Below are 9,788 nucleotides of genomic sequence, written 5' to 3'. Positions count from 1 at the left end.
TGGTTGCTTCCACTGAGCCATTTTCCGCCTGGAAAATGAGCCACTCCAGGGTTCCACAAATTGACCCCACTGCTAAATACTGAATAAAGAAAAGCCTGCTGATCCAAGGTTTGCTTCTTGAGACAGGGTCTTACTAAATTGCTTAGGGCCTCACTAAGTTGCTGAGGCTGGCTTTGAACTTGTGACCCTCCTGCCTCAGCCTCCCCAGCCACTGGGATTATAAGTGTGCGCCCAGCTAGTAACATTAATCATATCATTAATATTATTAATATTGTCATTAGTGGAAAAGAATAGAGTTCTGAAAACATAAATATTTCAGTTGAGCGTGGTGCTTCATACCTGTAACCCCAGAGACTCAGGAGGATCCTGAATTGAAAGCCAACCTCAGCAATTTAGGGAGGCCCTGAGCAATCTAGCAAAACCTTGTCAAAAAAAAAAAAAAAAAAAAANGAGCCCAATTCTACTGATCCAAAGCATAACGGCAGTCTGATTTCAAAGTTCAAACTCTGCCGCAGCCCCAGAAGCTTGGCAAACCACCCACTCCGAGCAGGAATGCCTCGGTGGCTGGGTTTCCACCCTGCAATTCACACCGGGAGGGGAAAAGGCAAACTCTGGGGAGAGCTCCCCCCCCCACCCCCAACCCGGTGCGGAACAGACAGGATTTGATGGTGGAATATTCAAGTGATTTTGAAACCAATTGCCTCTTAGTCATAACAATACCAACCTCATTCATTTGCATAATTCTCTACAGTTGACAAAAGGTGTCCCCAGCCGTTAATTAGAATGACAAAGAAAGCAGATGGGAGCGAGAGAAAGTCCTGTACTACCCTCCCCAGGCCCTGGGACAATTCCTGTGCTCTCACTGGGCGCCGCGGGGTGTTGGGCAGACCCTTCAGGGCCACATTCCAGGAATTTGGAGGTTAGCGATCTGGACCCACCGGCTTGATGCTCGAACCTGGACCGCGCCCAGAGCGCTGGTTCCCGGGTGGCCGGTTCCAGCTCGGCCTGTACTGTCCCCAGTGGGTGTGATCGTGTGAACGGTTTACAGCTCTTGACACTTCCTGCAGGACTGTATTCCCGAAGGCGGTGACCAGTCTGCACTCGCAGCGAGCGTCTGAAAGGCGGTGGATCGGACTTTGATGGGAGGGAACTGGCAGCCACAGGGTCCCTAGGTGAGTTAGGGACAGCTGGAGGGGCGGGACTTGGGACACCTGCCAGCTGGGGGAAGACGAGGGAGAAGGATACTATCAAAATGAGATTTATGTAAATCAAACCTTCTTTGATTTCGGATCCTTTACGTCAGCTTCTGCTCTGCAGTTGGCAGAGGCAGCAGCTAAATACTTGGGTTATGAGTTTTTCTTCCCCTTTTTGCCCGTGAGGCAGGCGGGGTGTGGGGCAGGGGGTGGGCGGGGTGCTCGTTAGGCCATCGGAAAAGGAGTACCAGGAAGCTGTTAAAGGAACCTCGGAATCTTTCAGGAAAGGTTAAAACAACAGAAAGCCATGTGGTTATGGGTATTCCTTCACCCTCATACACACACAGTTTTTTTTTTTTTTTTAATTGATAACTCTAGGGTTTTTCTTACCCAATTTCCTTGTACAAGTGGTTTTGTTTAAAACTAATGGGAAAAGCTGGGATGGCGCATGCCTGTAATCCCAGTGGTTCGGAAGGCTGAGGCAGGAGAATTGCAAGTTCAAAGCCAGCCTCAGCAATTTAGTGAGACCCTGTCTCAAAATAAAAAAGAAAAGGGACTGGGGATGTGGCTCAGTGGTTAAGTGCCCCTGGGTTCAATCCCGGGTACCAAACACCAACCAAACACTCACCTCCCCAGAACTGATGGAAAGAGAGGACTTGAGAAGACTTGCTGATGTGAACATCAGTTTTTAAAAAAATGGGTGGGGGTTTGAGGGGTTGAACCCACATGCTAACCTTGTGCTCTGCCACTGAGCTACTCCCCCAGTATAAATGCTTTTATTCTAATTTTGCTGCAAAGGGAGATCACATTGGAAAAATTTAATTCAAAGTTTCCCTCTGGGTAGAAGTGTTTGATACGTAAAAGCCTATATTAGATAATCATTATGAAACTAAATGTTTAAAAATCTGGCCAGGTGGTGGTGGCACATACCTGTAATCCTAGTAATTCAGAAAGTTGAGGCAAGTAGATCACAAATTTCAACCTCAGCCTCAGCAATTTAGCTAGATCCTGTGTCAAAATAAAAATTAAAAAGGGCTGGAGATGTAGAGCTCTCTTGAGTCCAATCCTTAATACCTAAATGAATAAATATCTGGGTAAATATTTTTTGCAAGATGGAAACAATGATTGTGTGCACAAATCTAACTTCCAGAGGGCTTTATCTTGATAAAATCCACTTAAAGCCAGCACAGTGGGGAAAGCCTGTAATTCCATCTGAAGGCTGAGACAGGAGGATCCTGAGTTCAAGGTCAGCCTCAGCAATTTAGGAGGCCCTAAGCAATTTAGCAAGACCCTGTCTCAAAATAAAATATAAAAAGTACTGAGGTCAGGCGCGCACTAGCTAGTTTGCCCCTATGATCACAATAACTCAGGAAGCTGAGGCTGTTATGCTCGAATTCGGGACCCCGAAAAGACCACCAGAGACCAAGATCGATGTAAACAGCAAAGAGGTGTTTATTGTGAGCTAGCTCGGTCCTCCGTGCGAACACACAGCAACTGGTGACGCTGAGAGGCCCTGGGCCCAGGGTTTGCAGCAGTTTTATACATTCTTTGGAGAAGGCAGGGACCCCCACATACGTATGTCATAGCATCTCTTAGCAAATCATCACACACTGCTGGAAAATCAAATAACAACTCTAAAACATGGTTAGCACATTCACTGGCGGGAACAAGTTGGGTAGGGGTGATTGGTTACTACAAAAGGGGGATTCGTTTGAACCGATTGGTTTAAGCCAAGAGGGGTGTACATGCTGAACTACATAGTTTCCCAACACCATAAACTACTGGGAGGGTCATCTGGCATCCTAGGTATTTCCCTGTCTCATGCTGATTGGTGGCTGCTAGGGGGTTGCTATGGGTCCCCACCTAAGCTGACTGAGTCAGGGACACCTGGCGCAGCAGATCTCTCCTGTTATTTGTAGATAAACAACTTAGCAGGATGTGCTCTGTGGGTCTTTCCAAGGACAAAGGTCATGTCCCTTCCTTGGACAGGCTTTGCTCTGAGGTAGAGGCTGGTTTTTCAAGGCAGAAGGATCATGAGTTCAAAGCCAGCCTCAGAAAAAAGCAAGTGCTAAACAACTCAGTGAGACCCTGTCTCTAAATAAAATACAAGCTGGGTGTAGTGGTGCCCGCCTGTAATCCCAGTGGCTTGGGAGGCTGAGGCAGGAGGATCCTGAGTTCAAAGCCAGCCTTAGCAAAAGCGAGGCCCTGTCTCTAAATAAAATACAAAATACGGCTCAGTGGTCAAGTGCCTCTGAGTTCAATCCCCAGTACTCACCCCACACAAAAAAGGAGAAGCAGAAGTTTTTCTAGTGTTAAATATTCATTAAGGAATAAATCACTTAAAAAAAAAAAGAAAAAAATAGGCCTAGTGTTACTGCTGTTGACCGGTGATGAGTCCTTGCTTCCTCAATGTGGAAGAATAACACCAGAGAAGCACGCCGAGGCAAGGTCAGAATGGAAAATAGAAGTTTATTAAAGGACAGCAGAAAAGACTTCTCTCGGAGGAAGAAGGGGTCCCAAGAGATGGAATCCGTGGAAGTGCGGTTGTCTCTCCATTTTATAGTTTCTTTCAGTGATGGAATGTAGGTGGGAAGGCCCGAGGGGTGGGACACAGGTGGGCCAAAGAAGCAATCTGGTCAGGAAGGACTTCTGAGTCAGCACCTTCAAGTTTGCTGGGGGCTGTTCATTAACACTTCTTTGGGATGGGCTTTGGGCCTAGGGCTTTTCATTAACATTCCAAGAGTTGTTCAACTTTTCCCGGAATTCATTCTCAACGTGGCCTCCATTTTAGATCTTACTCCATATTAGACCCGATTTACCTAACTACACTGACTACCTAACTTTAAATCTGTCTTCACTAGGATGTGGCTCTGTGGTCTAGTGCCTCTGAGTTCAATCCCTGGTACCAAAAAAAAAAAAAAAAAGTTTACTTAAAACCACCCAACTTTTTTTTTTTTTAATCAGAATGAAAATTACTGAAGGCTTAAGAAATTATAGCAGGCAAAACAGTTCTGTCCTACCTGAGGTGTGGGACAATTGACATAGTGAGTTCCCCCCACCAAGGCAGGCCAAAGCACTCTGCACTTAACAGCAGTAGTAGGTGTGGCTAATGAAGGGAGTACTTGGCCCCAAAGGCCCTCAGGATGGGCTGGGTATTTAGCTCAGTTGGTAAAGTCCTTGCCTCCAATGCACATCCCTAGCACCATCCCCCCCAAACACACACACACACACACACACACACACACACAACCCAGGCCTCAGGAGGACTGGGAGCAGCTGGACCACCCCAGAAGGGCAGTGGGGGGAGAGGGAGAGTGCATGGTTGGGAAGTGTTTTGGTGGTTTCTATTACAATTCTCCGTAGCCCACTCTACAAACCTTGGATTGTGCTCCTTAGCACATACCCCAGAGAACAGAGTGCACATGGTCATCTAAAGACAGCTCCTCCCAGGCACCCCACCATACCCCTATGGCATTCCAGTCACTGTAGGGGCCTCATGCCCCAGAGTGGAAGGGTTCCTTGGGTTTCATTTTCTACCCAAATGCTCTTGCCCTCCTGGACAAAGCTAATGTCCCACTTTGTCACAATCGATGCCTCCTGCTGCATCCTCACTCCTCTAGCAGTGGGGACATCACCATCTGAGGTGTTGGTTTGGGGATCCTTCTCTGTTCTCCTACTCTTTCCTCTGTTTTCCCACAAGAGGAACTGCGAGGTCTCCCCTTAAAAGGAGCCCTTAAAGCCAGGCACAGTGACACACACCTGTAATCCTAGCAAATTGGGATGCTGAGATGGGGATTGCAAGTTTGAGGGCAGCCTGAGCAATTTAGTGAGACCCTGTCTGAAAAATAAAAAACAAAAAGGGCTGGAGAGCTCAATGGTAAAGCACCCCTGGGTTCAATACCCAGTACCCTCCCCCCAAATAAAAATAAAATAGCCCCAAGCTGGGCATGGTGGCACACACCTGTAATCCCAGCTCCCAGCAACTATGGAGACCAAGGCAGAAGAATCTGAAGTTCAAGGTCAATCTGGGCAATTTAGTAAGACTCTGTTTCAAAATAAAATAAAAAGGGCTAGGGTGTAGCTCAGTGGTAAAACACTCCTGGGTTCAATCCCCAGGAACATATACGGTGTGAGAAATAGAAAGTCTATCGGTCCATTTTCAAAATACAGTATTCAGCCTTAATGGAATCTTATTGTAGTAGTCCTTGCTTTTTGCCCACCCTCATTCTAAGATTGTACCCCTGAGTCCTCCAATCAGAGAGAAGACCAGGGCTACCTCAGGTATATCAATAAGCCAACTGTCCTCCCAGGTTCTGAATCCCACCCTTGTGTTGGAAGTAAAGGTTTGCCTTGGCACCCACTTTCAAGCTCATGTTTGATTTCTTGGGGGCACCTCCTTATTTCTCACAACACACACAAACAAAACAAAATAAAAAAGGAGCCCCAGCCCCATTTCATTTCAACACGCCCCACTCTGCCATAACAGCAGCAGCAGGTGTGGCTAATGGAAGCTAATGGAAGGGAGTACTTGGCCCAAAGCACTTTGAGAGAAAGATACATACACACACACACACACACACACACACACATACATTTGTATGTAGTGTGTTTTAGGTAGACATACACCATATGCCATATTGTATGAAATTCAGAAAGATGGGGAAAAGATGGGGGAAAAACACCAAAATTCAACCCAAATCAAACCATGTTCCTAGAGTTCCTTCCTTCCTCTCCCATATTTCCTAGTCCTTGCCCTAGGTTGGATTGTGTCGCCTTTGGGACACAGGAAGTAAGCCAGCAGAGGTTTGAGTCCCCTGCTGTCTCTCCACAGGGGCCCAGGCTCACCTTGCCCTCTTCCTGGCATTGAGGATCTATTGCAACGATGGAGGTGCAGAGTCACCTTTCATCTTCCAGAGGCCCAGGTTCCCTGCAGCAGCCCCTAAGATGTGCTGGGGCCACTCACCAATTCTATGTGCTCTTGACCTCAGTTTCCCTTTCCTTCAGGGCATGAACAACATGGAGACAGTCTTGCCTGCTGCTGCCACTATTGTTCCCCCAACCTATCCCCAGTGTGTTCCATTTGTCCTGTGTTTATAAATTATCTTGAGACACTTGGGTTTTATTTTGACTTTTCACTTTTCAGATATAGATTTTTTTTTTTTTTTTTGGTAGTGCTGGCCTTCACACATGCTGGGGAAGTGTGCTCTACAACTGAGCCACACAACCATCCCTTAATGAATATATTAGCGCCACTGTTTAAGGGTTTGTAAAGTGGTTGTGTCTTTATAACTCTTCTGCCAAGTGAGGACACATTCACCATGTAAGGCTTTAGCAAGTAGGCCCCATACTAGATGTCCTCTGCTTGTTTTGGCCTTCCCAACCTCCAGAACTGTGAGAAATAAATTTCTCTTGTTTATAAATTACACAGTGTCAGGTATTCTGTTATAGCAGGGCAAATAGACTAAAATGTTATTTATATTTATTTGTTTATTTTGGTACCAGGGATTGAACCCATAGGCACTTAAATACTCTGCTACATCCCTAGCCCTTTTTATTTTTAAATTTTGAGACAGGATCTCATGAATTTGCTTCTGGCCTTGTTAAATTGCTGAGGCTGGCTTTGAACTTGCAATCCTCTTGCCTCAACCTCCCAAGTCTCTGGGATTACAGGTGTGTGCCACTGTGCCTTGTTCTTTCTTTTATTTTTTAATTTAATTTTTATTTTTGGGTACTGAAGATTGAACCCAGGGGTGCTTTACCACTGAGCTACATCCTCAGCCCTTTTTATTTTATTTTTTAAATTTTGATACAGGGTCTGGCTATGTTGCTGAGGCTGGCCTCAAACTTGGGATCCTCCTGCCTCAGTCTCCTGAGTTGCTAGAATTGTAGGCATGTGTCACTGTGCTGGGCTAAACACCATTCACATCTTGAAGTATTACTCAGAAATAAAAAAGAGAGAGATAGAGAAAGAAAACTATCGATCCCTATAATAACATGATACCTACTGATACATAGAACAGATATTATGTTGAGAGAAATATATATATATAGTGTGTGTTTTATGTAGACATATCCCATATGCCATATTGTGTGATATTCAGAAAGAGGGGGAAAAAAACCCCACCAAAATTAAAAGAAAAAAAAAAGGCAAATTTAATTTATGGTGCAGTTACTTGGGATATGGGAGACTTTTGGGGAAGTTGGGAATCCATTTTATCTTGATCTGAGGGGTGGTTATGTTTACCATAATCTCTAAAATCTGCAAATGTTATTCTATAAGGCAAAAGGGTGGTTGCAAATGCGATTAAGTTAAGAATCTGGAGATAGAGAGATTATTCAGGATTATCCAGGTGGCTCTAAATGCAACCACAAGTGTCCTTATAAGAGAGAGGCAGAGGAAAATTTGATAAGACAGAAGAGGAGAAGGCACGTCCATACACACATTAGAGAGAGCAAATATGGTAACTTGTTAACAGTTATTGAATTTGGATGGTGGGGATAAACAGGTGATTTTTTTTTTTTTTGGTGGTATTAGAGATTAAACTGAGGGATGTTTTACCACTGAGCTATATACCCAGTTATTTCCATTTTATTTTGAGACAGGGTCTCACTATGTGTCACCCAGGTTGTCTCAAACTTGTGATCTTCTTGCCTCAGCCTCCTGAGTCTCTGGAATTTACAGGTGATTCTGGTATTGATTTTTGACTTTTTAATGTTTGAAAATTATCACAATGAAAAGTTAGGAAAATGAAAAAACAATCACAAACAGCCTTGGGACTGGAGATATAGGTCAGTTGGTAGAGTGCTTGCCTCTCATGCACAAAGCCCTGGGTTCAATTTCCAGCACCACAAAAAAAAAAAAAAAAAAAGATACCAGCCTCACTCCTGGGGGCAGGTGTCATTCATCCCCAAGTCAAGTATTCTGTGGAGTGAGCACAAGGGGGCGCTGCTCATGGCTGTTCCTCCTGGCTTTCTCTAAGAAGCATGGCAGGCCTCTTGTTTTCTTGGTGGGGCAGGGAGGGCTCTGCTGCTCCAATCAGCTATCAACACAGGGGAACCCAGGGCAGCTAAGTCTGGCCTTGGAGGGTTGGGAAAGCGGAGCTCACTGATGCTACTCTTTTATCTAGTTCAGAAGAGCTGAGTCAGAGAAGCCCTTTATAATTAATAGCTCTGGACAGAACTGTGGACATAATTAGCATATGGATCCTTTTATTAAAGCATCATGTTTTAAAAATCATCACTTACCAGTCTATGCTCTGGTTCAGCCTCTAAAACAGTCCCCAAAGCTGTATCTCGGTAGTTTCCAGACCATACACACAGGCTCACACAATGGTCTATCCACACCATTTTTCCATGCACAGGGATGTTCATGTACCACAGGCACATGTATGTACCTATTTGCAAAAAGTTCCTCTGGGAGAACTTTGACCAAATCAACAATGGATGTAGTGAGGTGGCCAGGAGCCTGGGGGAGAAAGAAGAGAGGGAAGCTGAAGGGAATCCTGTGGACAAAGTGGGTGGAGAGACTGGGCTGCACTTGGGGATCTCAGGAATTGCAATGGCCCATTTCCTTTCTGAGAATTCGGTGTCTCCTCGGCCAGAAAGAATCAAGGCCCCTTCCCATGCCCACCAGCAAAGTCACTTGAAGTCAAGAAAATGTCATTCTTTGTGTCTGTGGGGATATTGGAGATTGAACCAGGGGGGCACTCGACCACCGAACCACATTCCCAACATTTTCTTTTTTAAGACAGGGCCTTGGTAAGTTGCTGAGGCTGACCTGACACTTGTGATCCTCCTGCCTCAGCCTCCCAAGTAGCTGGGGTTACAGGTGTGCACCATCATGCTCAGCAAAAAATGCCATGCTTTTTGATTGATAATTACAGGTGTGTACCACCATCCACAGCTGATGCTTGGCGGCACTGGGCTGATGTAGACTGGCATCCATCTACTTGGGCCAGACCATCCTGTGTCCTCCTATGAGTCTCTGTGGTGAAGGCCAACAGTGCTGGCAGGTAAAGGGGTGCTAGCCCCTTCCATTGGTTTTGAGTGTCCCCTTCCTGAGTCACTCTGCCTCTTGGGCTCTGTGCCCAACTATCCACGCCTGACTTGTCCTCTGTCTTCCTCTCATTTGCTTCCTTGCCCATGATTCATGCTCACCTGAGGATTTGGTTGTATCCATAAACCTTCACAGGGCCTAGGATTCTAGGTTTATCTTAGATCACATGTAAAGACAAAGTTTCTGTGCATGTGGGGACAGAAGTAGAGAAAGGGTTCAGAACAGCTGAATCAGAGAGAAGTCCTCTATGATGAATAGCTCAGGACACAACTGTGGATATAATTAGCATATGGGTCATTTAATTAAAGCATCACATATTAAAAAAAAAAAAATCACCACTTACAAGTCCAGGCTCTGGTTCAGCCTCAAAAACAGCCCTAAAGTCTCTAGGTCAGTTGTCTCCAGAAATCCACTTGGCAAACTCTTTCAGTCTCATTTTCCTTAACATTGCCAGGCTGTATCTCTTTATCCTACCTTTAGTCTCTGCCCTACCTGAAGTGTAAAATTCATTCTTTTTTTTTTTTTTTTTTTTTTTTTTA

General features: G+C 45.2%; 1 long non-coding RNA gene across 1 annotated transcript in view; it reads left to right on the top strand.

Annotated features, from left to right (window-relative positions):
• Positions 1–778: 778 nt before the first annotated feature.
• The window catches only part of LOC125615144, a 10,449-nt gene continuing 1,439 nt past the window's right edge, over positions 779–9,788 (top strand). Inside the window, exons 1-3 of the long non-coding RNA XR_007345695.1 lie at positions 779–919; positions 1,068–1,172; positions 9,077–9,205. This is a non-coding gene — a long non-coding RNA (uncharacterized LOC125615144). The remainder of the gene's footprint in view (positions 920–1,067; positions 1,173–9,076; positions 9,206–9,788) is intronic.

Source organism: Marmota marmota, unplaced genomic scaffold, assembly GCF_001458135.2.
Source record: "Marmota marmota marmota unplaced genomic scaffold, marMar, whole genome shotgun sequence".
Lineage (NCBI taxonomy): Eukaryota > Metazoa > Chordata > Mammalia > Rodentia > Sciuridae > Marmota > Marmota marmota.
The sequence above is the reverse complement of the archived record's forward strand: the minus strand, read 5'-3'. Positions and strand labels throughout refer to the sequence as shown.